This window comes from Cervus canadensis, chromosome 19 (assembly GCF_019320065.1).
Source record: "Cervus canadensis isolate Bull #8, Minnesota chromosome 19, ASM1932006v1, whole genome shotgun sequence".
Lineage (NCBI taxonomy): Eukaryota > Metazoa > Chordata > Mammalia > Artiodactyla > Cervidae > Cervus > Cervus canadensis.
Window position 1 is genome coordinate 57,211,332 of NC_057404.1, and position 27,404 is coordinate 57,238,735.

At 39.6% G+C, this 27,404-nt stretch overlaps 1 long non-coding RNA gene across 1 annotated transcript; it reads left to right on the forward strand.

Moving 5' to 3' along the window:
* Positions 1-268: 268 nt before the first annotated feature.
* LOC122422064 lies at positions 269-26,216 on the forward strand. Its single transcript, XR_006263719.1, has 3 exons — positions 269-301; positions 4,483-4,485; positions 26,073-26,216. It is a non-coding gene; the product is annotated as an uncharacterized LOC122422064 (long non-coding RNA).
* Positions 26,217-27,404: the final 1,188 nt, after the last annotated feature.

The following is a 27,404-nucleotide window of genomic DNA, read 5'->3' on the forward strand; positions in this document are numbered from 1 at the left end:
ATTTGTTGTTGAACTGAGGCTTGGCTGTTTGAAAGCCAATACTTGGAAGACAGGTGTCAATACAAAAGGAAAGCCTGCTTTATCCAGAAGATCAGCAGCTTGAGAAAAAGGTGGACTTGTGTCTAAAATGCCCACAATGCAGGATACCCAGGTTCGATCCCTGGGTCGGGAAGATCCCCTGGAGAAGGAAAAGGAAACCCACTCCAGTATTCTTGCCTGGAGAATCCCATGGATGGAGGAGCCTGGTAGGCTACAGTCCACGGGGTCGCAAAGGGTCGGACACGACTGAGAGACTTCACTTGTGTCTAAAAACCAACTCTGATGATCCTGCTCAGCCATGAAAGATTTTATAGGGAGAATCATTTGGGGAGGGGGTCAGAATCTTCATTGTCTTCCACTGTGTGCAGACTCTCCCCTGATGGGTTAATGGTGAGGTAGCCGGGAAGCATTCCAGGGATCCTGTGCTCAGCCTGAAGTTAACCAACCTCCGCTTGGGTTGGGGGCCTTAGTCCCTGCAGAATAACTCAAAGTAGTTTTAAATGTATATTCCTTGAGGCAGAACTAGAGCCCCACCTCATTGCTATGCTTTTGTTTCTTGGCAGCTCTTCCCTTGTCTCTCCCCTTCCTTGCCTGATTAGCAAGTGTTTGAATCTGCACTTTGGAACTCAGGAAAGGTCATAGACACAGAATGAAGCCTGTTTCCTACGAACAAGAAATAGAAGCACAAGCAGACTGTGTGTGTGTGTGTGTGTGTGTGTGTGTGTGTGTGCACACGCGCGCCCAGGATCCTCACAGAGTCTCGCTCTATTTCATGTTCAGTCTCTACTATGGCCAAGCCTCCATTTTGAATTCTATTTAATGCCACATTTTTCACTTTTTTGTAACCTTTTTTTGGCGATTTTACTGATCAAATGGCCTCAAGTCTCATGCTGATCAGCATTTCTACATGCAGGAAGGCTGTGCTGTGCCTTTTAGAGAAAACACGTGTGTTAGACAAGCATCATTCAGGAGTGAGTTAGAGTGCTGTTGTCTTAGGTTCAGTGTTAATGGAGCAATAATGTATATTAAAAAAGTGTCCTAAGACAACACAACTTGACTCTCCACATACGTGGCATGAGAATTAAGGTAACCTTGGCAACCCACTCCAGTGTTCTTGCCTGGAGAATCCCAGGGACGGCGGAGCCTGGTGGGCTGCCGTCTGTGGGGTCACACAGAGTCAGACACGACTGAAGTGACTTAGCAGCATCAGCAGTTATTTTTAAGGAATAGAAGACTCAGGAAATTTCCTTGTTGCTTCCCCCTTAGCTGCCTAAACAATTTAGATAAAGGGCCTGTTCCTGGTACAGAGCAATCTTTAGAGATATGTGCAGAAAATATGGGCTGGGCATGGTGGGGTAACAGGGTAACAGGGGTAACAACAGAGTCACCCTGTGTCCCATTGTCTCTGCATAGCCCAGAAAACGTTTGTTTACCAACATTTGCTTTTCCATCTCCGTGTGAATTGCCTTCCTCATCTTTGAAGTCCCAAACCACTAGCCCCAACACCCTCTTTTGTCTTTAGCTGAAGATGGTATTTAAAGTGAGGGTTTCAGTCATTTTGGGTAGTTACTTTTTTCTGGGTCTCTCCTCTGTGTATACATGTTATCATGTTATTAAATTTTATTTGATTTTCTCTTGTTAATCAGTCCCATGTCAGTTTAATATTTGGACCAGCCAGAAGACCTAGAAGAGTAGAGGAAAGTTTCCTCCTCTCTGACAGTGTCTTTCAACAGAAGCAGACCTACAACAAAGTTATTTATTGATCAGCTGGGGAAATGTTACCATGCACTAACAGGGAGTAATTTCAGTGCTTTTTTTCCTAGAAACAAGAGATTTGGTGTTTACTAATTCATGTTTAGTGACTGTTCAGAACCTAACTATACGGTTGATGACAAGAATTGACTATGTTTCTGTCGGGGGAGTGTGTAATTTCTTTGGTTCTGTCTCATTGCAGCAAAGATTTTAAACAGTGGGCCAGTGTTATAGCTCAGTTACAACTCAGTTTTATTCAGCAAGCAAAGGAAAGTACAGTCTCAAGGTGTGAGGACAGGCCCACCCAAAAGGAGAGGCCTCAGCCTTGACTCCCTCTTTTTACAGGTTTTGTCTTCTCCCCCCAAAACCTGCCCTGTGCAAATCAGGCTAGCCAAGAAGGGGGTGTGTTTGTTTTGCCTGAACTTCTCACTCCAGTGTGTGAATTTTCTTTTGTTGCATTTTCATGCCCCCCCCCCCCCTTCTTGTCTTTTAGCCACTGCCACTTTGGAATCCTTTTTCCTATTCTAACTACCTAATATTCCCCCCTCAAGAAATGGAAGGCCTGATTCTTTGGGAATAGGGACGTTGAGGTCTCTCTGGCTACTTCCTGTTGAGCTGGGACAGCGAGGGTTATCGGGCCTCCCCCTCTTGCTAGTCTCAAGCCTTAGAGTCTTTATAGTGGTGTCCATCTAAGGGTGAGTGATATTTTCCATGATCAGGTATAGTTTTATATATCTTTGTTGAACTGGCACTGTATGCTGTAGCTTGTTGACCTGGGAAGAGAAAAAAAGGGTTAGCCAATTGGTAATACATGGAGCAATCAGAAACAGCATCAATATGGTGATGACAGGGATTAGTAGGGGCATTAGCCAACCCAAAATTCCCCCTCACCAGGAGAAATATCCCCAAAGAGAGATTGCAGCCTCCCCAAGAACTCTCCAGCTCACTCTTTGAGATCCTGTAGGATCTAAATGTTTTTCTTGAGGACTGTGAGGCTTTCTTTAACTTGGCTGGAGGTATTTACCAAGAAACAACACATCTCATTCAAGATGGCTCAAGACCCTCCTTGTTCAGGGATCAGGAGATCTATCGCCTGTCTATTTTGGAGTACAACCCCTGCCAAGCTGTGTTGGCTCTTCAGAGCTATCCTGAGAAATCTTATCCCCAGAAACTTAATTTTGGGGGTATTCTTTAGAATGGCACTCATTTGCAGTTCTGAACAGGCATCTGAGGCCTCTCGGGTGCTCACAGGTGTATTGAGTGTCATTTTCTGTTTTCTTCCACAGCTTGACTCGTGAGTAGTGAATCCAGGAGTCATGTCCTGGTACCTTGACTGTTGTGGGGGTAGAAAGTATTACAGGGTAGGGGCCCTCCCAAGTGGGCTGAGGTTGAGCCCTTGAAGACCCATCTTTCCAGAATCTGATTAGGACTTCAGTCCCTGGAACATATAGTGGTGGCTCTTTAGAATCTTTTGGGTCTGGTTGACATCCCACAAGCACATATCTTGTTGGAATTGCCCAGTGGCCATGATATAAGACTGGGGCGGGGGGGGGGGGGGGCTGAGCCTCTGGATCTAGAAAGAGGTCATTGACATAAACAAAAAGGTCTATCACATAGCATCTCATAAGGACTAAGATCAACCAGTTCTTTAGGGGCAATATGAGTGCAAAGGAGAGGTATTGATAAAGCCTACTTCCATCCAGAGAGGTCTCCTGGGTTATCTTTTTTATCGCTGAGTTTAATAATTGGTTGCCTCTTTTTCCTGAGGCAACCAGGCACAATGGAGATAATAAGTAATGCCCAAAGCTTTAGAGACCCCTTGGGTGACCTTAGATGTAAACGATGTCCCATTGTCACTTTGTAATGAGCTGGACAGACCAAATCTCAGAATGATTTCATGGAGCGTTTTTTTGTTTGTTTTTTGTTTTTTTTAACTACCTCCTTGGCCTTCTCAGTCTGGGTGGGAAAGCCTTCAATCCATCCTGTGAATGTATCTATCATGACTAGCAGACATTTATACCCTTGAGAAACAGGCATCTGAGTGAAGTCCATCTTCCAGTCCTCTCCTGGTCCCATGCCATTGGACTGGCTGGGCCAGCTGGGGTCTTGGAGCTCCTTGGAGATTGTTTAATTGGCAAGTAGGACAAGAGGAGACCACTTGCCTCATAGTCATTTGGAGGCCTGCTCCTCTGAAGGACCTTTCTAGTAATCTTTGTGTGTGTGTGTGGGGGGGGGGGGAGGGCTTCTCCCCTAAATGAGTGGTGGCATATAAGGAGTGAACCAAATTCCATTGGAGATTTTCAGGCAAAAAAAGGAGCCCCTCCCTTTGGAACCACCCCATATGATCCTCTTGAAGCCCCTCACTCTTAGCTTTGAGTCTCACCTTCAGTATATGAAGGAGTTTCTGGCAAATTAGTCTGGAAATAAGGTGTCAAGCCCTGTTAGGTCATCGTTCTGTGATGCTGCTCTCTGAGCTGCCTGATCAGCTTGGTTCCCTCGTGCCATCTCCGTGCTCCCTTGTTGGTGTCCTTTCCAGTGGGAGACTGAAACCTAAGCAGGCAGATGGACTGCCTCCAAGAGCCTAAGGATTTGATCACCGTACTTGATTGGGGAGCCTCAGGTGGTCAAGTGGCCTCTTTCTTTCCAAATAGCAGTATGTGCATATATAGCACTAGGAAGGCATACTCGGAGTCAGTGTAAATGGCTACTTTTTTTCCTTTCCCCAGCCCTAAAGCTCGAGTCAGGGCTATGAGCTCAGCTAATTGGGCTGAAGTACCTGGTGGTAAAGGTTTAGCCTCTATGGTCTCGAAATTGGAGAATACTACATATCCAGCTCTTCTTTTTCCATCTAAGACAAAGCCGCTTCCATCAGTGTACCAGATTTCTTCAGGATTGGTCGGAAGATCTTCTGACAGTGCCTCTCAGGGTTTTGCCCAATGGTCCATGGTTTCTAGCCAAGAGTGAAAGGGTAGAGAGCCCTTGGGGGTAGGCAGGAGGGTGGCTGGTTAAGAATCCCACAAGGGGATATAGTCAGGCCTGGGTTTTTCATCAGCACTATTTGATATCTGAGGATCCTTTGATCAGACATCCGTAAATGGCCTCTCTGATTCAGGAGTTGTTTCACTTGGTGACTGGTAAAAATAGTTTGTTCCCAAGAGAGAGTTTTAAAGCCTCTTTCTATCAGGACTCCAATGGCTACAAGATTTCAAAGGCAGGGAAATATTTCTTCTGAATAAGGGGGTAGGAACTCAGGGACCACCGGAAACTGGTGGGAAAATATCTGTCCTTCCCAGCAACAGAAAAGTGCTCATGTGAATCTTTTTTTAATTGTTTTTCCTGTAGCACTCAACATGGTACAGATTTGGGATGAGAAGACTCCAGAGTAGGAAGTCAGGACAGAATAGGTAGCCCCTGTGTCAACCAATAAGTCCTCAGACCTACCTGCCATGTACATTTGCACCCTTCGCTCCAGCCCCGTAACGGTTATCCAGGTGGGCTGGCTGGAGAAGGCCTTTCAGTCCTGTTGAGCCATCGTGAGGGAAGGCTTGGCACTTGACCTTGAGGATCTTGGGTTCCAAGGGCAGAGCACTGCCCAATGTCCAAATTGATGGGATTTGTAGCAAGCCACTTCAGGAGACTTGCCATGGTTTGTACACTCTGTCCCAATGTCCCGCCTGTCTACAGACTAAGTATTTGCCTCGTGCCTTGTCCTTCAAGGACTCGGGGTTTGCAATAGGGCTTCCCTGGAGGGTGGCCCGCATCTGGGCATGTCTTGTCTCTTTCCTTTTCTCCCTTTCCTGGGCCTTGACCTCCCTCTCCTGTTCTCTGTTGTAAAAGGTTTTGGTGGCTGTCTGGACCATCTTATCTAAAGAGGCAACAGAGTCCTGCTACTGCAGCTCTTGTAACTTTATCCTGATGTCTGATGAACATTGGGACAGGAATTTGTCCTTTAAAATCACCTGTCCCTCATGAGAGTCTAAGTCCAGATTGGTAAACTTTTGGAGGGCTTCTTTTAGCCTTTCCAGAAAGGCAATGGGGTTCTCATTGGGCTCCTGAGCTATTGCTGAGACTGGGCACAGTCCAACAACGAATAGACTTCCTTACATTTCCATAGGTGGACTTCCTTAGGTCTTTCTTAAGCTTATCCTACTCAGTACTGTTGCAACATGAGAGCCAGTCATCCCTTGGTCAGGGTGCAGATTCCCCCAGCAGGTTGAGGCATGACAGTCTCCTGGGGATTGAATCCCCATGCAGGTCAAGGCATGTCGACCTCCTGGCACCCCTGGACTGACAGATCCCTGAGCAGGTTGAGGAATGACAGCCTCCCAGGAACCAGATCTCTAAGCAGGTCAAGGCATGTCGACCTCCTGGGATCCCGGACTGGTGGATCCCTGAGCAGGCTGATGAATGACAGCCTCCTAGGGACGATCCATAGGCAGATCAAGGCAGGTCGACCTCTTGGGACCCCCAAGCTGGAGTTGTGCATCCCCAAGATCTCCACCATGGCCAGTGCTGGGTAGGATTAAGGGGCTGTTCCACCATGGATGGGAATAGATACCATGATGTAAAGCAATCCAAGTCTGTGCCCTGAGACTGGGAACCTACCAAAAAAAAAAAAAAAAAAAAAACCATAAGACTTATCCTCTTATTACCCCAAGGGAATTTGAATCATTGATTTCTTCCCCCAGTCCTCCATAAGTGCAGCTTAAGGTGTCTCCAATGGTAAACATTTCATTGCCATAGACCTACTCTAGGTAATAATGGAAGTAATGACAAAGGAGTGGGTTATCTGGTCCTGTTAGGGGGTGTTAAGAGTATTTTAATAATAAGTGGTGTGGAGCAGTGCTGCCTACAAGGGGGCAGGGTCCTGGTTGTAAGAGTTGGCAAGTGGCTTAAAAACAAATTGATAAGAGGCAACAGACCAGATGTTCCATAAAAATGAAGTGGCAATTTGATCAGGGGTATTTTCGTAGCTTTACAAGAAGGATGGTAAAGATTTGAGCCCAAACAGCCTGCAGGGCTAACTCCAAAGTGAAGTAGCAAACACTGTCTCTGCAAGCCAAATTGCCCTTGAAGGGATGTTACCAACAGATGGACTCCTAGCAGGCATTGTGTGCCTGTCACCTGCCCTAGCGGGTTCACTGAGAGGTGCTGTTGACACACATGTTGTAGGAAACATGGAAGATGAAGGCCTGAATATCTCAAGGGTTTGGATATTATACAGTAGTTCCCTCCCAAGGGCCAGCTATTTTCAGGTTGTCCTGCCAGAATATTGTAGAGGCAACATTGTGGGCCCAGATAGGGCTCAGGAAAAGAGCATGAAACAGGAGAAAAGCATGCAGGGCATAACTTTTGAAAGAATGATGTAACCCTAGGGCATAAGATAAACCCATTCAAATTAAATGGGTCCAAGATGACAGACAAATCACATTCAACTAAAACTTGATCCTCAATCTGTAAGCTAAATGCCACATCCAGAGGTGCCATGACAGTTCCAAGGCATTATCAAAAGTCCAAGGAGTGGTTGGTTCCCCAATTGTTTGAATGATCCTCCCACTCATTAGCAAATGAAATTTCCCAGCTCATAAAAAACAACCACACCACATTTCATGGCTGCCACGCTCACCCTCTGCAATGGCTCACACTCTTGGTGTGTGCCTCTCTCTGAATCCAAACAAATCTACCCTACCTATTGCTGTCTCTCTCACTGAATTCTTTTTGCAATGAGGCATTAATAATGAGTTTCATTAGGTCCTGAAGCCAAGCACTGTGGGGTTTTGCTGGGCTTGAGTCACTGCCAGGCATGACTGAGTTACTAAGCACATCGCAGAGTCCCTGCTACATGGGTTTGAGTCCCAATCTTAGCTAAATATTTTCAAATGCAGCTTTCAGAAATGGAAAGATGATGATCTACCCAATACTTTATAAACAGTGGCATAGATGGAGAGAGGAGATGAAGGACAGAAGGAAAAAACAGTGGGAAAAACATGCCGAGGAATCCCTTTCATAACTTGCTGGAAAAACTGCTAAATGCCTGACCTGTGCCAACAATTTTCATTGGCCTGATGCTTGACACATAGGAGGTTAAGGACAGAAGAACCCTCATTCACTTGGGAAACAGTTACTAGGGTGCAGCAGATAGTGGAGCCTTAGGGACACACTGGGGAGTAGCCCTTGCCAGAGTCCCTCAATTGCACCCACTGTCACTTGCCTGTTCACAGGGGATCCAAGGAAACAAGAAATGAGAGATTGTAAAGGGATTAAGATTTTGTTAGCCATATGTCCTTCCAGCCATAGGGGCAAGGCCCTCCTACCTTAACTGGAGGTCTTCTGGAATCTGAGACTGAACCGTGTCAGCTTTCTGCCAAGAGTGTTTTTGCTCTCCCGGTTTCCAGCACACTAGACTTCTTGTCACTTCCACTGGGCTGGGTTTCCTTCACCTTCAGCTTCCACACTGTTTTTGCCGAGTTGGGCCTGAGCTGAGCTTGCTTCAGCCAGGTTAGATCCGAGACACAGGACCAGACATGTCGGGGGTCGGGGGACGGGGTGCAATTTCCTCAGTTCTGTCTCACCACAGCAAAGATCTGAAACAGTGGGCCAGTGGTACAGCTTGGCTACAGCTCAGTTTTATTCAGCAAGCAAAGGAGAGTACACCCTCAAGGCATGCGGGCGGGCTGGCCCCAAAGGAGAGGTCTCAATCAGTCTTGGCTTCCTTTATCTCTACGTTTTGTCTCCTCCCCCTCGAGCCTGCCCTATGCAAATTTTGCTAGCCAAGAAGCGGGTGTGTTTGTTTCACCTGAAGTTCTTACTCCTGTCCGTGGATTTTCTTTTGTTCCATTTTTGTGGGTTTTTTCCTATCTTTGCCTTTTAGTCACCACCATTTTGGATTCTGTTTTCCTATTCTAACTACCTAGCAATTCTAGACAGTCCAAAACTGTTAAAATGGAATATTGATAATCTTTTAAGATATTTCTCACTTCTGTATTTTATTCTGCCAAAATATAAATACTGTATATAAAGATATAGATACATATATTTGATTGGGAATATGGTAATTGATAGAACATTTTTCATAAATTTCTATATTACAGCAAATAAAATGGATTTTATTATCTGTCCATGAAAATCCAAATTATTTGCATTAAACTTCAAAATAATGTATTCATTTTTATGAATCTTTCAAATAATGAGTCATTAAAAGTGGCTTGTTTGTTGAAATGATTTTTAAACAATGCATTCTTAAGAGTTTCAAGTGATTCTGTCATGTTTTATGCCATAAACAATAGAATATTGTATGTGTGTTTTCCTTACCTGAGTTTGTATCTTTTTAAAAATATATATTTATTTATTTGTTGATTTGGCTGTGCTAGGTCTTAGCTGGAGCATGTGGGGTCTTTAGTTGTGGCATGCAAGCTCTTAGTTGCTGCTTATGGTATCTAGTTACCTGACTGGGGATGGGATCGAACCTGGGGCTTCTGCCTTAGGAGGGTGAAATCTTAGTCACTGGACCACCAGTGAAGTCCCTGAGTTTCTATTTTTAATGCACATCCATTTCTGAAATCCATTCAGTATTATGAACAGTTCCTTATGCTTTCTCAACCTTTGTTTCATTTGTTTAACTATTTTTCTCTATAATTATTTCTGAGATAATGTTACTGCTTGTATCATTAGCTAGGAAATCTAGGAGAGAAACAAAAATAAGAAATAAAATAAATCAAATGAAAGCAGTGAGTTTTATATTGGTTTTTGTAAGAACTATTGAACAGAAATGTTTGAGACACCTTTTTCTGTCTAGATCTGCTGCTCTTCAAAGAGAAATCACATGATGAATTAGTGATGGTTATCCCTGTTAGTGTCAGAGGACTCAACACATGACATCATTCTTAATATTTAATATAAATCCTTTTAATAATTTGACAAGCACAGGCTGTTCATCATTTTAACAAACATTCAATAAACCAAATGAAGCTAAGTGTACAAAGGGGGGATAAAATAGAGCTTCTGTGATAAAAAGTTATAAGAAAGGAAGAGTATTCAGGTGAAAGGCTGCAAACTCCTTTGAGACCCTGAGCCAGAGCCACTCAGCTGAGCACTTCCAAATTCACAACCCTCAGAATGTATATGAGATAAGAAAAAATGGTGTTTTAGATTAGATTTCAGAATCCAGACAATGCTACCTCCCATTGTGTAAAAAGCCATGATTGGAAGTTAAGGAAGATGACAGAATGAACAATGTCATTTTCTTTATGTCAAATTCTTCATATTACCGGGTTTCTTGGCTAACAGCTTTGGTGGAGAAAGAAAAGCAGTAAAGAAATTAAACTAGAACTTAGAAAATTACAAAAAACTTAATCTGAGGAGGTTCTGAATCTAAGCACTTATCATAGGCAAAAAATACTAGGACGAAATTTGAGATTAGGATCAAGAATTTTCCTGGAATATAGGTTGTTTTGTAGTTGAAGGGGAGAAAAATATACCTATTTGCATACAGATTACTTTAAGCATTTTTGTCTGTTTGTTTGCTTTTTAAGAAACAGACACAGGGGCAGTTCTGAAAACTGAGTGTAAGTTTCCATTTTGTTTACATTTGAAAAGGAGATCTTCTTTTGGAGGATGTCTGCCTCTCTCTACCAGGATGACATTAATTTTCAAGAAACTTACCAACTAGAAGGCAAGGACTAACAACTTTACCCTCATTTTCTGTGCTTTTCCTGGCAACCTCCCATAACTGACTTTCCTTCTCCCAACATCTCTTGTCTTCAAGCTGTAGGAGATATTTAAGGCGGTGGCTTAGTCCATTTTAGGGAGATATTCTGTTTTCCTGGGTCTCTCACAGGTATACTGGAATTCTCAATGCTATTAAACTTCTTTTTGCTTTCCTTCTGTTAATCTGTCTTTTTACTACAGGTGTATCTCAGCCAAGAAGCTGGAAAGGAAGAAGGAAAATTATTTTTCTTCCCCACATACTAGATCTGTTCTTGTTGTTCAGTCACCAAGTTGTGTCTGACTCTTCACGACCCCATGAGCTGCAGCATGCTAGGCTCAACTGTCCCTCAGGTAGATCTAATACGTAAAAATTAACATAAAGTAAAATGCAGTATTATCAGGAGTGAGTTAATGATCTTGTGTATTTTTCTTCTGTAGTACCATCTAAGACTTGGAATTTGAGATACAGGGAAATAGAGATTATTTCCACAATCTTGTATGTGGAAAAGACAGAAACTAAGTTGAATGCCCTTTTATATAGTTCATGAAGTTCTCATGGCAAGTATACTGGGGTGGTTTGCCATTCCCTCCTCCAGTTTTGTCAGAAATCTCCACTATGTCTCATCTGTCTTGGATTTACATGGCATTGCTCATAGCTTCATCGAGTTACACAAGCCCTTTCGCCACAACAAGGCAGGGATCTGTGAAGGTGGAGCACTGAAAAATTGATGTCTTCAAACTGTGGTGCTGGAGAAGACTCCTGAGAGTTCTTTGGATAGCAAGGATATAAAATATTAAGGGAAATAAACCCTGAATACTTTTTGGAAGGACTGATGCTGAAGCTGAAGCTCCATATTTTGTTCATCTGACATGAACAACCGACTCATTTGAAAAGTCCCTGAAGCTGGGAAAGATTGAGGACAGAAGGAGAAAAGAGCATCAGAGGATGAGATAGCTGGATGGCATCTTTGATGCAGTGGACATGAACTTGGGCAAACTTCAAGAGATGGTGAGGGACAGAGAGGCCTGGCATGCTGCAGTCCGTGGGGTCACAAAGAGCCAGACATGACTGGGTGACTGAAGCTGGATGCAATCAGGAATGTTTTCTTGGAACAATTACAATATACACTTGAGGAGAGAGTGATCTGGGAGAGAGAAAGGAGAAGCCTGGAGGGACAGTCTTTACTTAAAACATACAAGGAGAAAGAGGTGTGAAGAAATGGAAATCAGAGCTAAACTGTAGAAGGAAAAACAGAATAGGGTGTTACAAAATTATGGTTACTTCAGCTTGGTTCAATATATAATAAAATTTAATTTTATATAAACTCACATTTTTTATCTTACTCTTGGCCCAGCAAAGACTACTAGAATCTCTTTGATTCAGTATTACTGCTGGGTAGAAATTCAGATGCTGAGGTAAATAAGGATTTTTGTAAAGGTAGTTTAAGTGAAAATATTTCCTATTTTATCTAATACTAGAAATCTTTTTTTTTTTTTTAAATAATTTATTTATTTGGCAGCAAGAGGTCCCAGTTGGCATGACATTTCTTGTATCATGGCACGCAGACTCTGGCTGTGGCTCAGGGGCCTATTTGGTCTGAGGCATGTGGAACCTTAGTTCCCAGACCAGGAGTCAGATCTGTGCCACCTGGTTCTCAGCTATCGGACCACAAAGGAGATCCCTGACGCTGGAGATGGTGTCTGCCTTTAAGTTACAATCTTAATGAAAATCACATCATCTTAATTGTCTACCTCAATGGATTTAAGTGATTAAGAAGCATCAGTCTAATACCAGGGAATACCTTGAAAAAAGCTTATTCCAAGTTAATCTATTATCTAATTCATCACCTTTATCTTGAACTGTTCCCCTTAGAAGTACATTAAAATTATGCAATTTGTTAAGGAAAAATGGGACAAGTAGGCTGAAAATCTCTATTGGTCATTTATTATCATATCATAGACATGTCAATAAATTAATTTCACTGGCTCAATCAAGGTTTTTAGTTTTATTGTTTTTATGGTCATCAACAGCCACTTCATAAGGGTGAAAGAAGAGAGTGAAAAAGATGACTCAAACTTAACATTAAAAAAATAATAATAATAATAAATAAACTAAAATCATCACATTTGGTCCCATCATTTCATTGCAAATAGAAGGGGGGAAAGTGGAAGCACTGACAGATTTTATTTTCTTGGGCTCAAGAATCACTGTAGATGGTGACTGCAGACATGAAATTAAAAGACACTTGCTCCTTGGAAGAAAAGCTATGACAAACTTAGACAGCACATTAAAAAGTAGAAACATCACTTTGCCAACAAAGGTCTGTATAGTCAAAGCTATAGTTTTTCCAGTAGATGTGAGAGTACAGATGTACAGATGTGAGAGTTGGAAGGTAAAGAATGTTGATCCTTGATGAATTGATGATTTTGAACTGTGGTTCATTAGAAGACTCTTGAGAGTCCCGTGGACTGCAAGGAGATCAAATCCAGTCCATCTTAAAGGAAATCAACCCTGAATATTTATTGAAAGGACTGATGCTGTAACTGAGCTTCCAATACTTTGGTCACCTAATGAACTGATGCTGAAGGTGAAGCTACAATACTCTGGCCACCCAATGTGAAGAGCCAACTTACCAACATTGATGATGGGAAAGATTGAAGGCAAAAGGAGATGGGGTCAGCAAAAGATGAGATGGTTAGATAGCATCACTGACTCAATGGACATGAATCTAAGCAAACTCTGGGAGATAGTGAAGGACTGGGGAGCCTGCCATGGTGCAGTCCATGGGGTCACAAAGAGTTGGACATGATTTAGTGACTGAACAACAATTAGTTCATTTGAAGTTTCTTGCAAAATGTATCATAGGAAAGATAAACATGTATGATATTACATTTTTGTAGGTATATACTATAAATAGCTCTTGTTACTTTATTCAGCATGTGCATACATTTTAAGGTAGTACAAAAGGTATTAGAAGGCTATCAAATAATTAATAGTAAATATTTTTCTATTCGTTATCCAGATATAAGTAATTCTAGCTTGATCTTATAGCTTCCAGAAGGTAATTTTTGTCCTTCAGAGTAATTTTTGATAGGAAACAACTCCAGGGAGACTTTCCCAGATGTTGTCTACTTCATCTACATTTGTAGTGTCACATAGAGTTCAACTGATAGAGGCATTCCAAAAAGAAATATTTAAGGTAGGTAAGCATATATTTGGGCTTCTCTGGTGACACAGTGGTAAAGAATCTGCCTGCCAATACAGGAAACACAAGAGACATGGGTTTGAACCCTGGGTTAGGAAGATCCCTTGGAGTAGGAAATACAACTACTTCAATATTCTCACCTGGGAAATCCCATGGACAGAGGAACCTGTCAGTCTATAGCCCACGAGGTCACAAAGAGTCGGACTCAACTTAGCAACTAACCAACAACCAACAAATCATAAATTAACAACAACAACAAAAACTTTCGAAATAATGTATATTTGATTTGAACATCCAGTTATATTTATGGAGCAACTAAGTTATAAGAAAAACTTGACTGTCTTGTAAATTAAAAAGTGATTCTATAGAATTAACACTTAGATTTTAAGCATAGTTTCCTTTCTTGGTGGTAATGACACTGGCATATCTTTCCTCATGTGTGTGTGTGTGTTCAGTCACTCATGTCTGACTCTCTGTGACCCCACAGACTGTAGCCTGCTACGCTCCTCTGTCCATGAATTTTCCTGGCTAGAATGCTTGAATGAATTGCCATTTCATACTCCAAATGTCTTTCCTTAAATTTCAACAAACATGATTCAATTTTCAAATATATAAAATGGAAGAGACTTTTTTTTTCCTCCCCTACAGCCTGAACTGACCAGGATATATATATACTTCCCAGATAGCTCAATTGGTAAATATATAAATATGTGTGTATATATATATATATATATATATATATATATATATATATATGTAATTTATATTTCTGTGTGTGTTTGACTGTGTAACTAAAGCATGTTGCACTAAAATTGAAAATATAGCTTGAGTTGTATGAGATTTCTCAAATACTCTTCAATCAATCAGGCAAAAGATAAATTATTTTACAGGCACAATTGAATATAACAATTAGAAAACATTTTTGCTATGATATCATTGAAGAACTATATTTTTCATTTAGTATATTAAGCATATTATTCATGGGTCAGAAGAAGGACCACATATTAAATACATTATTATCAAAGAATCAATAAATCTTTTGACAGCTTCATATCAGCCATGGATGATTTTGTAGTTTAGGAATAGTGTTTCTTCAAAATATGACAGACAGGAATTTGCATTTTTTGGATTATTTGTTATCATCTATTAATATAAATATGCCTGTATCTGATCCTTGTCATGTATTTTTCCTTGTCATTATAGAGTCTTTTGTCATCATGAGACATATATACTCCCTAACTTCATTTACTCCTGTGTGTGTGGTAAGATTTTATATACACAAGGACACCTAAGTAGATTCAGCTATAGTCCCAAGAATAGTATTTAAGTATTTTTAAGCATTGTGAGAAATACATGGTGTTTTATAGCAATGAACATAAATGTAGGTTGATCACTCTTGATTTTAACCTTCAAAAATTAGCAAGCATTTCTGCTCAGCATATAAGTGAAGACAGTGATTAAAGCCAAAGATGATGAATGAAAATGATGTTGCTTGATTAAAATTAGCTTTTACTAAAATTAGTACTGACTTTGTTCTTTAAGCACTAATCAAGCTTGCCATATAAAGGCTACTTCTTTAGAGTAGCCTTTATATAAATGAAATAATATGATGATTTAATTCCCAAATTTCTCACTGGTCAGTCATTCTAGTGTATGGTTTATGATATCATTATGTGAGCTAACTCAAGATGTTTATTCATAATATGACTAATAGGGCATTCAATCATTTTTATCACAATTATAGAATTAGAGCATGCAAGTTGTCTATCATCAGACATGAGTCCAAAAGTTGATCTGGTTTTAGATTTAAGAACTTACTCTCCTGTCAGAATGTATTCTTCTCATTTAACCTTTATGAATCTGACATACAATATTAGAGGTTCAGGGAAAAGAGTGTAGGTGAGAATACATTTTTTCCCGTAGTTTAATGTTGGGCATTTGTGTGTCATGTAGACTGAGAGCTATGATGAAAGGACAAGACATTTCATCTAAAGCCATTAATTTGGATTCCCAACTTTTAGTCTCATACTGCACATAAAAATGCCCACACATATTTATGGTTCTTTAATTCTGTTCTCACTTAGGAGTTTGAGTGTCCAACACTTTACAATGCCCTTTTCACATGTATTTGCTGGGTTTGAAAGACAACATATTAACTGTTACTAAACTGGAAGGATTACACTCCATCTTTTTTTTTTTTTCTATTTCCATTCAGATAGCAGAAGTATGTTCAAGGGGAAAGGGGGATTTGAACCTACCAAGAACTTAACAGTTGAGATTTCTAAATTTTAGTGTACTTCAGAAAATAAATTGACCAATTCTCCATTAACAGAATTATAAAAGAAGTCACATTATGATATGTCAGAAATATTGTGGAAGAAAATTGTGTTGAGGCTAAGCTCAATGACTTTTATTCCACATCAAAACTTTTAAAAAATCATTCTTTCTTATTCTTTTAAAAATCTATTTTATGCTTTTTCCCCCCTTATCAGAGCAGCATAGAACTAGTGTTGGAAATATACTTTGGACAGAATTTTTGCACTTCACTTTAAATCTCAAACTTTTTATCCATCCACATCTTGTTCTCCAGAGTATAATTCCTTAAACATCTGTGTTCTATTTTACACATGAATTGTTCCTTTATTTCTAAGCAGCAATGTTTTCAGGGACAAGATTATTCTGATACTTCAGGAATTCTAAAATTTTAGTACTATACTTGTTTGAAATGAAGCTTTGTTATATTCTCATAAATCAATACACTAAACAGTAGAAGCAAATGCACATTTAAACTCCTTACCAAGAATAAGAATAGTACCTTGTATTATTTTTTTTTTTTCTTTTTCTTCATAGGAATTACTCTCAAATCTAGCAACTCAAAACAACTTAGGAAGGTCTGTGAATGACTTGGTGGCTCTAGCTAAGAGCCTCCTAATGCAATTTTAATCAAGATGTAGGTTTGGAAAACAGAAGACCTAAAAACACTTTTCTCCAAAGAAGACATTGAGATGGCCGGTAGGCACATGAAAAAATTATCAGCATCAATAATAGATAAATGAAGATCAAAACTACAAAGAGGTATTACCTCATACTGGTCAGAATGACCATCATTAAAAAGTGTACAAATAACAAATGCTGGAGAGAGTATGGAGAAAAAGAGACCCTTCTATTGTTGGTGGGCATGTAAATTGGTACAACCACAATGGAGGATAGTGTAGTGGTTCCTCAAAAGAACTAAAAATAGAGTTGCCATATGATCCTGCAATCCCATCCTTGGGCATATATCCAGAGAAAACTGTAATTCAAAACAATATCTGCAGCCCTATGTTCACTGCAGCACTATTTATAGTAGCCAGAACTTAGAAACAACCTAAATATCCATCAACAGAGGAGTGGATAAATAAGATATGGCACATATATACAATGAAATATTATTTAGCCATAAAAAGGAATGAAATGCCATTAGTAGTAATGTGTATTCAGCTAGAGATTATCATGCTAAGTCAAAGTAAGTCAGAAATAGAAAGATAAATAACATGCTTGCTTATTTGCTCAATCTCTTCAGTCATGCCCAACTCTTTGTGACCTCATGTACTGTAGCCCACCAAGCTCCTCTGTCAATGGGATTCTCCAAGCAAGAATACTGGAGTGGGTTGCCATGTCTCCTCCAGTGGATCTTCCCAATGCAGGGATCAAACCCACATCTCCTGTGTCTCCTGCATTGCAGGCGGATTCTCTACCCACTGAGCCACCTCAGAAGCCCATCAAATACCACATGACATCCCTTACATGTGGAATCTAAAATATATGTGGAATCTAAAATATGGCACAAATCAACAGACTGGTTCCAAATAGGGAATGGAGTATGTCACCCTGCTTACTTAACTTATATTCAGAGTACATCATGAGAAACACTGGGCTGGATGAAACACAAGCTGGAATCAAGATTGCTGGGAGAAATATCAATAACCTCAGATATGCAGATGATACCACCCTTATGGCAGAAAGTGAAGAACTAAAGAGCCTCTTGATGAAAGTGAAAGAGGAGAGTGAAAAAGTTGGCTTAAAGCTTAACATTCAGAAAACTAAGATCATGGCATCTGGTCCCATCACTTAATGGCAAATAGATGGGGAATAGTGGAAACAGGGACAGACTTTATTTTCTTGGGCTCCAAAATCACTGCAGATGTTGACTGCAGCAATGAAATTAAAAGACGCTTACTCCTTGGAAGTAAAGTTACGACCAACTGACGAATTCAATCCGGGGCCAGAGACGAGGCTGGATCGCTCAGAGCTTTTGTGTAATAAAGTTTTATTAAAGTATAAAGGAGATAGAGAAAGCTTCTGACATAGGCATCAGAAGAGGGCAGAAAGAATACCCCCTCCCCCAGTCTTTAGCTGTAAGTTATATAGTCACTCACAGTCTGTTAATTAAAAAAAGGAATGTCTTTAGAATTTAGAATGGCACCAGATAATTCATCCCTGGCCATAAAACAATTGACTTGAATCTTGTAGAAGGGCAGATTACCAACAAATAGTTTCATTTACATAGATTAGGGGACCGATATCTGAGTAAGTAGGTTAGGCCATTTGGCAGAACTTAGAGTCTGGGGTAATGCATAGCACATTAACATAGCTTAAGACAAACATTTCCATAAGAAAAAGAAATGCATTGGTTAACTCAAGGTTTGAGGATAGTTAGCTTCCGGTGAAACCAGGTGTCATGGCAACACAGCATTTTAAGAGAAACCTCCTTTTAAATTTGTATAGAGAAGAAAAAAATATCTCTGGTTTGTTTCCTCCTGCTGCTTAAGAGAGATAAAAATGTCTGGCATTTGCAGCCTATTTCCTCTGTTTGGAGACCCCTGGCCTTCCTGCCTGTTACCCTCTCACAACCTAGACAGCATACTAAAAAGCAGACATTACTTTGCCAACAAAGGTCCATCTAGTCAATACTATGGTTTTTCCAGTAATCATGTATGGATGTGAGAGTTGGACTATAAAGAAAATGGGCCGCTGAAGAATTGATGCTTTTGAGAACTCTTGAGAGTCCCTTGGACTGCAACAGATCCAACCAGTCCATCCTAAAGGAGATCAGTCCTGGGGTTCATTGGAAGGACTGATGCTGAAGTTGAAACTCCGATACTTTGGCCACCTGATGCAAAGAACTGACTCATTTGAAAAGACCCTGATGCTGGGCAAGATTGAGGGCAGGAGGAGAAGGGAACGACAGAGGATGAGATGGTTAGATGACATCACTGACTCAGTGGACATGAGTTTGAGTAAACTCCGGGAGTTGGTGAAGGACAGGGAGACCTGGTGTGCTGCAGTCCATGGGGTCACAAAGGGTTGGACACAACTGAGTGACTGAACTGAATGAAAGAACTAGAAACAGACTCACAAATATAGATAACAGTCTTCTTGTTGCCAAGAGGTAGGTACAGTGGGAGAGGGATGGATAGGGAGTTTGGGATTAGCAGTAGCAGACTATTGTCTATAGAACTGATAAACAACAAAGTCCTACTGTATAGCCCAGGGAACTATACTCAATGTCCTATGATAAACCATAGTAGAAAATATAAAAAAGAATCCATATATATGTATAGCTGAATCACTTTGCTGTCTAATATAAATTAACATCATATGCAAATCAATTATACCTCAATAGAATAATTTTTAAAAATGTCACTCTGGGTTACAACTAGATGAAAGCTGAACTAGGGATAGAAGTTCCACTTTCAAGAAACCCCACTCACATGACTTGGCTTAAGGCTCAGTTGCTCGTTTAGTGTTAGCATCTGGCCTCAATTTCTTGTCATGTGAGCCATTTCATACGGCTGCTCGGAACATGACAGTCCACTTTCCCTGGAGTGACTGATCCAAAGAGAGAAAGCACCAAGGAAGCCACAGAGTCACAAAGGTGACTTTTATGACCCAGTCTCTGCAATTGCACGCTAGCACACACATCTTATCCTGTTCGTCATTGCATGCAATACTCTAAGCCTAGCACAAGCTCTCTGGGGAGGCAAGCAATAAGGGAGAAATATAAAAGAATTCTGGACATTTTAAAACTACCACATGGCATTACGATTGATAATAGCTTCCATTTAATGACAGCTTATTATAAATAAGACAATATTCTCTATAAGTACAAAGCTGGTTCTATGTCACTTTCCTTTCTTATTCCTTCACATTTGCCTGATTCCCACAAAAGTCCATGCCATAGCACATCCTCACAAAGCTGTGCTATCCATCTCTCTTTTCCTTCTTCTTACTGTCTTAGTTTAAAGGCCAACTTTTCTGTCTACTGGTTTCATTATGGGCTTTCTTTCATGAAGTTACTCTGTTCTCTTCTCCTTTATTGAGAACGGGATTTGGTCTGCTGAGCCGAGAAACATCTGTTTGCTTTCCTAAACCAAAAAGATCAATAGGTTTACAGCCATTTGTTCAGATGAAGTGAAGTGAAGTGAAGTCGCTCAGTCGTGTCCAACTCTTTGCAACCCCATAGACTGTAGCCTACCAGGCTCCTCCGTCCATAGGATTTTCCAGGCAAGAGTACTGGAGTGGGCTGCCATTTCCTTCTCCAGGAGATCTTCCTGACCCTGGGATCAAACCCAGGTTTCCTGCATTGTAGGCAGAAACTTTACCGTCTAACTCACCAGGAATGTCCACATGAGCTAAAAATATGTCAAGCAATCCATAGCAAAGGATGAAAAAGTAAAACTGTATTATTTACTATGCAATATCTGAAAGCAAGAGAACTGTGGAGGGCCATGAATTTTCCCAGATGTTGTGCAAGCATCTGCAATTTAACTATAGAAACATGTCTACAGATAAACGCCTTTAAAATATCCACTTAGGGTTGAGGACACTAAGGCATACAGAGATGAAGTGGCCTGTCCAAGGTTACATTTCTAGGGAACAATGAGGGGGACTCAGTCCAGGAATTGTTGAGTTACCTATATTGTCAAGTTACAATGCTCTATCATCCCTTGACTATATCACAGTGCTTCCTCCATGTATGACACCATCTTTACCAGCCATCCTGGCTCTATCATTCATCACAACATCATAAGGTGTTTCTCTTTTTCTGAAATCTTTAGCAAAAGGAAGTTACCCTGAAATTGCCTGAGTATACAGGTATAGATGGTTTTCATTAGCAACGTTGGGTGGGGACACCAGGAAAGAGTGGAATCTACCCAAATTCAATAGTAAAGAACAATATTGCTTAGGAACCTGAAATGTTAGGTTCATGAATCAAAGTAAATTGGAAGTGGTCAAATGGGAGAGAGCAAGAGAGAACATCAACATTTTAGGAATCAGTGAACTAAAATGGAGTGGAATGGTTGAATTTAACACAGATGACCATTATATCTATTACTGTGGGCAAGAATCTCTTAGAAGATATGGAGTAGCCCTCATAGTCAACAAGAGTCTGAAATGCAGTACTTGGGTGCAATCTCAAAAATGACAGAATGATCTCTGTTCATTTCCAAGGCAAACCATTCAATATCACAGTAATCCAAGTCTATGTCCTAAGCAGTAATGCTGAAGAAGTTGAAATTGAACATAATATAAGGTCTTCTTATATGAAGACCTATAAGACTTTCTAGAACTAACACCCCCCACAAAGATGTCCTTTTCATCATAGCGGATTGGAATGCAAAAATAGTAAGTTAAGAGATACTTGGAGTAACAGGTAAATTTGGCCTTGGAGAACAAAATGAAGCAGGGCAAAGGCCAACAGAGTTTTGCCAAGAGAAAGCACTGGTCATAGCAAACACCCTCTTCCAACAACACAAGAGAAGACTCTACACATGGACAGCACCAGATAGTCAATACCAAAATCAGATTGATTATATTCTCTGCAGCCAAAGATGGAGAAGCTCTATACAGTCAGCAAAAACAAGGCCGGGAGCTGACTGTGGCTAAGATCATGAAATTCTTATTGCTAAAGTCAGACTTAAATTGAGGAAAGTAGGGAAAACCTCTAAACCATTCAGCTATGATTAAATCAAATCACTTATGATTATACAGTAGAAGTGACAAATAGATTCAAAGGATTGGATCTGATAGACAGATTACCTAAAGAACTATGGATGGAGGTTTGTGACATTGTACAGGAGTCAGTGATCAAGGCCATCCAGAAGAAAAGGAAATGCAAAGCAAAATGGTTGTCTGAGGAGGCCTTGTAAATAGCTAAGAAAAGAAGAGAAGCTAAAGGCAATGGAGAAAAGGAAAGATATACCCATCTGAATGCAAAGTTCCAAAGAAAAGCATGGAAAGATAAGAAAGCTGTCTTCAGTGATCGATGCAGGAAATAGAGGAAAAGAATAGAATGGGAAAGGCTAGAGATCTCTTCAAGAAAATTAGAGATACCAAGGGAACATTTCATGCAAAGATGAGCACAATAAAGGAGAAAAACAATATGGACCTAACAGAAGCAGAAGATGGTAAGAAGTGGCAAGAATACACAGAAGAACTGTACAAAAAAGATCTTCATGACCCAGATAACCACGGTGTTATCACTCACCTAGAGCCAAACATCCTAGAGTGTGAAGTCATGTAGGCCTTAGGAAGCATCACCATGAACAAAGCTAGTGGAGGTAACAGAATTCCAGTTGAGCTACTTCAAATCCTTAAAGATGATGCTGTGAATGTGCTGCACTCAATATGCCAGCAAATTTGGAAAACTCAGCAGTGGCCACAGGACTGAAAATGATCAGTTTTCATTCCAATTGCAAAGAAAGGCAGTGTCAAAAAATGTTCAGACTACAGCACTTCCAGATGTTCAAGCTGGATTTAGGAAAGGCAGAGGAACCAAATTGCCAACATCCGTTGGATCATAGAAAGAGCTAGAGAGTTCCAGAAAAACATCTACTTCTGCTTTACTGATTATGCCAAAGCCTTTGACTATGTGGATCACAACAAACTGTGGAAAATTCTTAAAGAGATGGGAATAACAGAGCACCTTACTTGCCTCTTGAGAAATGTGTATGCAGGTCAAAAGCAACATTTAGAACTGGACATGGAACAACAGACTGTTTCCAATTAGGGAATTGAGTTCGTCAAAGTTGTATACTGTCATCCTGCTTACTTAACTTATATGCAGAGTATATCATGTGAAATGTCAGGTTGGATGAAGCACAAACTGAAGTTTAGATTGCTGGGAGAAATATCAATAAGCTCAGATACGCAAATGGCACCACCCTTATGGCAGAAAACAAAGAATAACTAAAGAGCCTCTTAATGAAAGTGAAAGAGTAGAGTGTTAAAATTGGCTTAAAACTTGAGGAATCGGGTGGAGAGGGAGGTGGGAGCAGGGATTGGGATGGGGAATACATGTAAATCCATGGCTGATTCATATCAATGTATGACAAACCCCCCCCCAAAAAAAAAAAATAAATAAATAAATAAATAAATATTAAAATGAAAAAAAAGAAAAAAAAAAAAAAAAAATCAAAAAAAAACTAAGATCATGGCCCATCCCTTATGGCAGATAGATGGGGAAGTAATGGAAATTGTGAGAGACTATGTTTTGGGGCTCCAAAATCACTGCAGATGGTGACTGCAGCCATGAAATTAAAAGCCACTTGATCCTTTGAAGAAAAGCTCTAATCAACCTAGGCAACATATTAAAAAGCAGAGACATTACTTTGCCAACAAAGGTCTATCCAGTCAAAGCTATGGTTTTTCCAGTAGGCATGCATTGATGTGAGAGTTGGACTATAAAGAAAGCTGAGTGCTGAAGAATTGATGCTTTTGAACCGTGGTGTTGAAGAAGACTCTTGAGAGTCCCTTGGACTGCAAGGAAATCAAACAAGTCAATCCTAAAGGAAATCAGTCCTGAATGTTCATTGGAAGGACTGATTCTGAAGCTGAAACTCCAATACTTTTGCCACCTGATGTGAATAATTGATTCCTTGGAAAAGACCTTGATGCTGGGAAAAAACTGATGGCAGGAGAAGGGGACAAATGACAGAGGATAAGATGGTTGTGTGGCATCACCGACTCGATGGACATGAGTTTGAGCAGGCTTTGAAGGCTGGTGATGGACAGGGAAGCCTGGCATGCTGCAGTCCATGAGGTTACATAGAGTTGAACAAGAGAGAGCTACTGAGCTGAACTGACCCAAGCTGCAAGAGCACCCTTCTGTCCTCTTTTCCCACTATATATATATATATTTTTTTTTCCCACTATATACATATATCTGTCTGTTAGTTGCTCAGTCCAACTTTTTGTGACCCCATGGACTCTAGCCCACCAGGTTCCTCTGTGCATGGAATTATTTAGGCAGATATACTAGAGTGGGTTGCCGTTTCCTTCTCAAGGGGATCTTCCTGACCCAGGGATTGAACCCAGGTCTACTGCATTGTAGGCAGATTCTTTACTGTTTGAACCATCTGGGAAGATCATTATATATATATATACCCTTAAATTTTGATAATGTAATTCTGAAGTAACATAAAGCCTCTGGCTTATTTTAATATATCCATCAGCATCACTTCCTTTATCTTTAGTATAGTTCATATAAAAAAGTATTCTTGTTATATCAGCAAACACCATCTTGTCAAATTCTTTGACATTCTGTTATCCTTGACTGTATTTTTTGGAGTCACTATTAGCAACTTTGTTATTCAGTTTTCCTTGTTTCCTGTGTTTAAGATATTGATAAAAATTGGTTTGGGGAGGGTATTTTTCCCAATCTCTATTTTTAATGATTCTTACTTTCTGTTTCTCTGCTGATTTCCTGCAGGAAATACTGTTGTAGTAAAATCTGTATTTCAGTCTTTTCATTGATAGACTTCTTTGACTTTTTGCTATGCTTTCTATCAGCCACCTGTGGGTGAAAATCTTTTAGCTAAAAAGCAGATTAATGTCAGAGAGATGGAAGTGGGATCTTGGAAGGAGAAAGACATAGACATATAGAGTGCAGTCATCTGATGTGGTTCATGGCTGTGTGAAATGTGTTGTTTGCATTCTCTATACATTAAGCACAAAGTTCTATATATTATGTTCTATTACCCAAGGTTCTATTATATATATCTACTAAGACATACATAGGTCTATTACACACACATATATATACACACACACACATATATACACACATATATATTTATACACACAGATGTACATGTATATGCACATGTGTAGACACATTCATGAACATCTCTGCATATTTATATATAATTGCTGCTTTCATCCCCAATTGTATATGTATATGTGTGCACTTGTATAAATATATAAATATAAATGTATATATGTGATATATGTATACATATGTGTGTATATGATGCACCTATTTATATCTTCCTAGACATATTTTACAATGTCCTCTTCTATTTTCTATTTTCTCCCACATTTGATTTGCATTTTTGTACTGAATTCTTTGAGAATCTTTTGAGTCAACCTTTTATCTCAGATGTGATTTTCAGTTGATTTAGTTTACCCTCAACTATATTTTTGTTCTTTTGTTTTCCATGTTTTTATTTTTGGAAACAGCTCCCCACAACACCTAACAGCTCTGATAGTTTATTTTTTTCTCCATAACTATCTTTACCCTTGATTCATAGAGGTGATAGCCTTTTGAATATCTCTGAGGGTATAGATTACATTTACTTATTTTTTTCTGCTTCCTTTATAATGATGATTTTCAGAAGTTAACCTATCTGCAAAATTTGACTTCTCTTGTTCTATTTTTTTAATTTAGTGATTTTATTTTATTTTTTCTTAATACAAATATTTTATTGAAAAGTTACAATGTTGCAGGTTCACAGAAAGGTGATTCAGTTATGCATATACACAAATATTATTTTTGAAATTATTTCCATTATAGCTTATTGCAAGTTATTGACTATGGTTCCCAGTGCTATGTGGTAAAACTGTTTTTTGTTGTGTATCTATTTTTTAATAGAAATATAGCATTCTATTCATACTAAGTCAAACAAGTGGAGTCAGAATGTCATACAAATTTTAGTTAAGCAAACATTCATAAGTTTTCTAATATGTATATATATATATATATATATATATATATATATACACAAAAACTTTTCTATCATACTTGTTGAAGATTTGAGAAAGAACATCAAAAAGAAAAAAAAAGTGAAATGGAGAAATTGAAAAACTAAATGAAATGGGAGCACGGAATATGAAATAGAAAAAGTGAAACAAACTGGATAAAAGTAAAGATTATCATATAGTTCAGTTGTTGTTAAACATAACTGCTCATTAGAAACATATCTGGAGCTCTGGAGAAAAAAATAAAAGCAATACCAGGGCATTTGTGTTTTTTTAAAAAAATTCAACGTAATGCTGATATGCATCTGGTTTTTAAAAAGTGATACAGATTTTTCCATTAAATCCTAGTTTTGGTGATATAGAATTCTAATACTTTTTTGTTGACCAATCATGACATAATGGTATTAAGTGAGTAACAGTTACATAAGCACGATAGTAAAAGATGATTATCAGTTTTCACAATCAATAGCCAGACCAAAAAAAAAAAAAAAAGATAATTACAATTTCAAGTCATAATACAAACATGATTAACATAAGAAAATGAAATAATTATGTGCAGTTTGAGGGGTCAAGCAGAGTGCTGTGGTAAGTGGTAGTTGTTCAGCCACCCAGTCGTTTCTGACTCTTTGCAATCCTATGGACTGCAGCACGTCTGGCCTCCCTGTCTCTCACCATCTCCCAAAGTATGCCCAAGTTCATGTACATTGCATCGGAGATGCCATCCAGCCATCTCATCCTCTGATACCGTTTTCCCCTGCCCTCAATCTTTCCCATCCTCAGGAAGTTTTCCAATGAGTCCGTTGTTCGCATCAGATGACCAAAATATTCACGCTCCAGCTTCAGCATAGTCCTTCCAATGAGTATTCAGAGTTAATTTCCTTTAAGATTGACTGGTTTGATCTCTTTGCTGTCCAAGGAACTCTCAGGAGTCTTCTCAAGCACTGCAGTTTGAAGGTATCAATTCTTTGGCATTCTGCCTTCTTTACAATCCAGCTCTCACAACCTTATGTGACCACTAGGAAGACCATAGCTGTGACTATATGGACATTTGTCATTGCTTTTCAGCAAACTGTCTAGTTTGTCATAGCCAAGAAGCAATCATCTTCTGAGTTCATGGTTGCAATCACCAGCCACAATGATTTTAGGGCCCGAGAGGAGGAAATCTGTCACTACTTTCACCTTTTCCCCTTCTATTTGCCATGAAGTAATGGGGCCAGATGCCATGATCTTAGTTTCTTTAATATTTAGTTTTAAGCTGACTTCTTCTCTCTCCTCCTTCACCCTCATCAAGAGGCTCATTAGTTCTTTTTCATTTTTTGCCATGAGAGTGGTATCATGCTCATATCTGAGGCTGTTGATGCTTCCCCAGCCTATCTTGATTCCAGTTTGTAACTCATCCAGCCCTGTATTTCTCTTAATGTGCTCAGGGTATAGGTTAGATAAACAGGTGATAACAGACAGCCCTGTTGTAATCCTTTCTCAAATCTAACTGTTCTAACTATTGCTTCTTGACCCACAGACAGGTTTCTCAGGAGACAGGTAAGATGATCTGGTATTCTCATCACTTTAAGAGCTTTCAACTGTTTATTATAATCCACACAGTTAAAGGCTTTAGCATAGTCAATGAAACAAAGGTAGATGTTTTTCTGGAATTCCCTTGCTTTCTCTCTGATCCAGCAA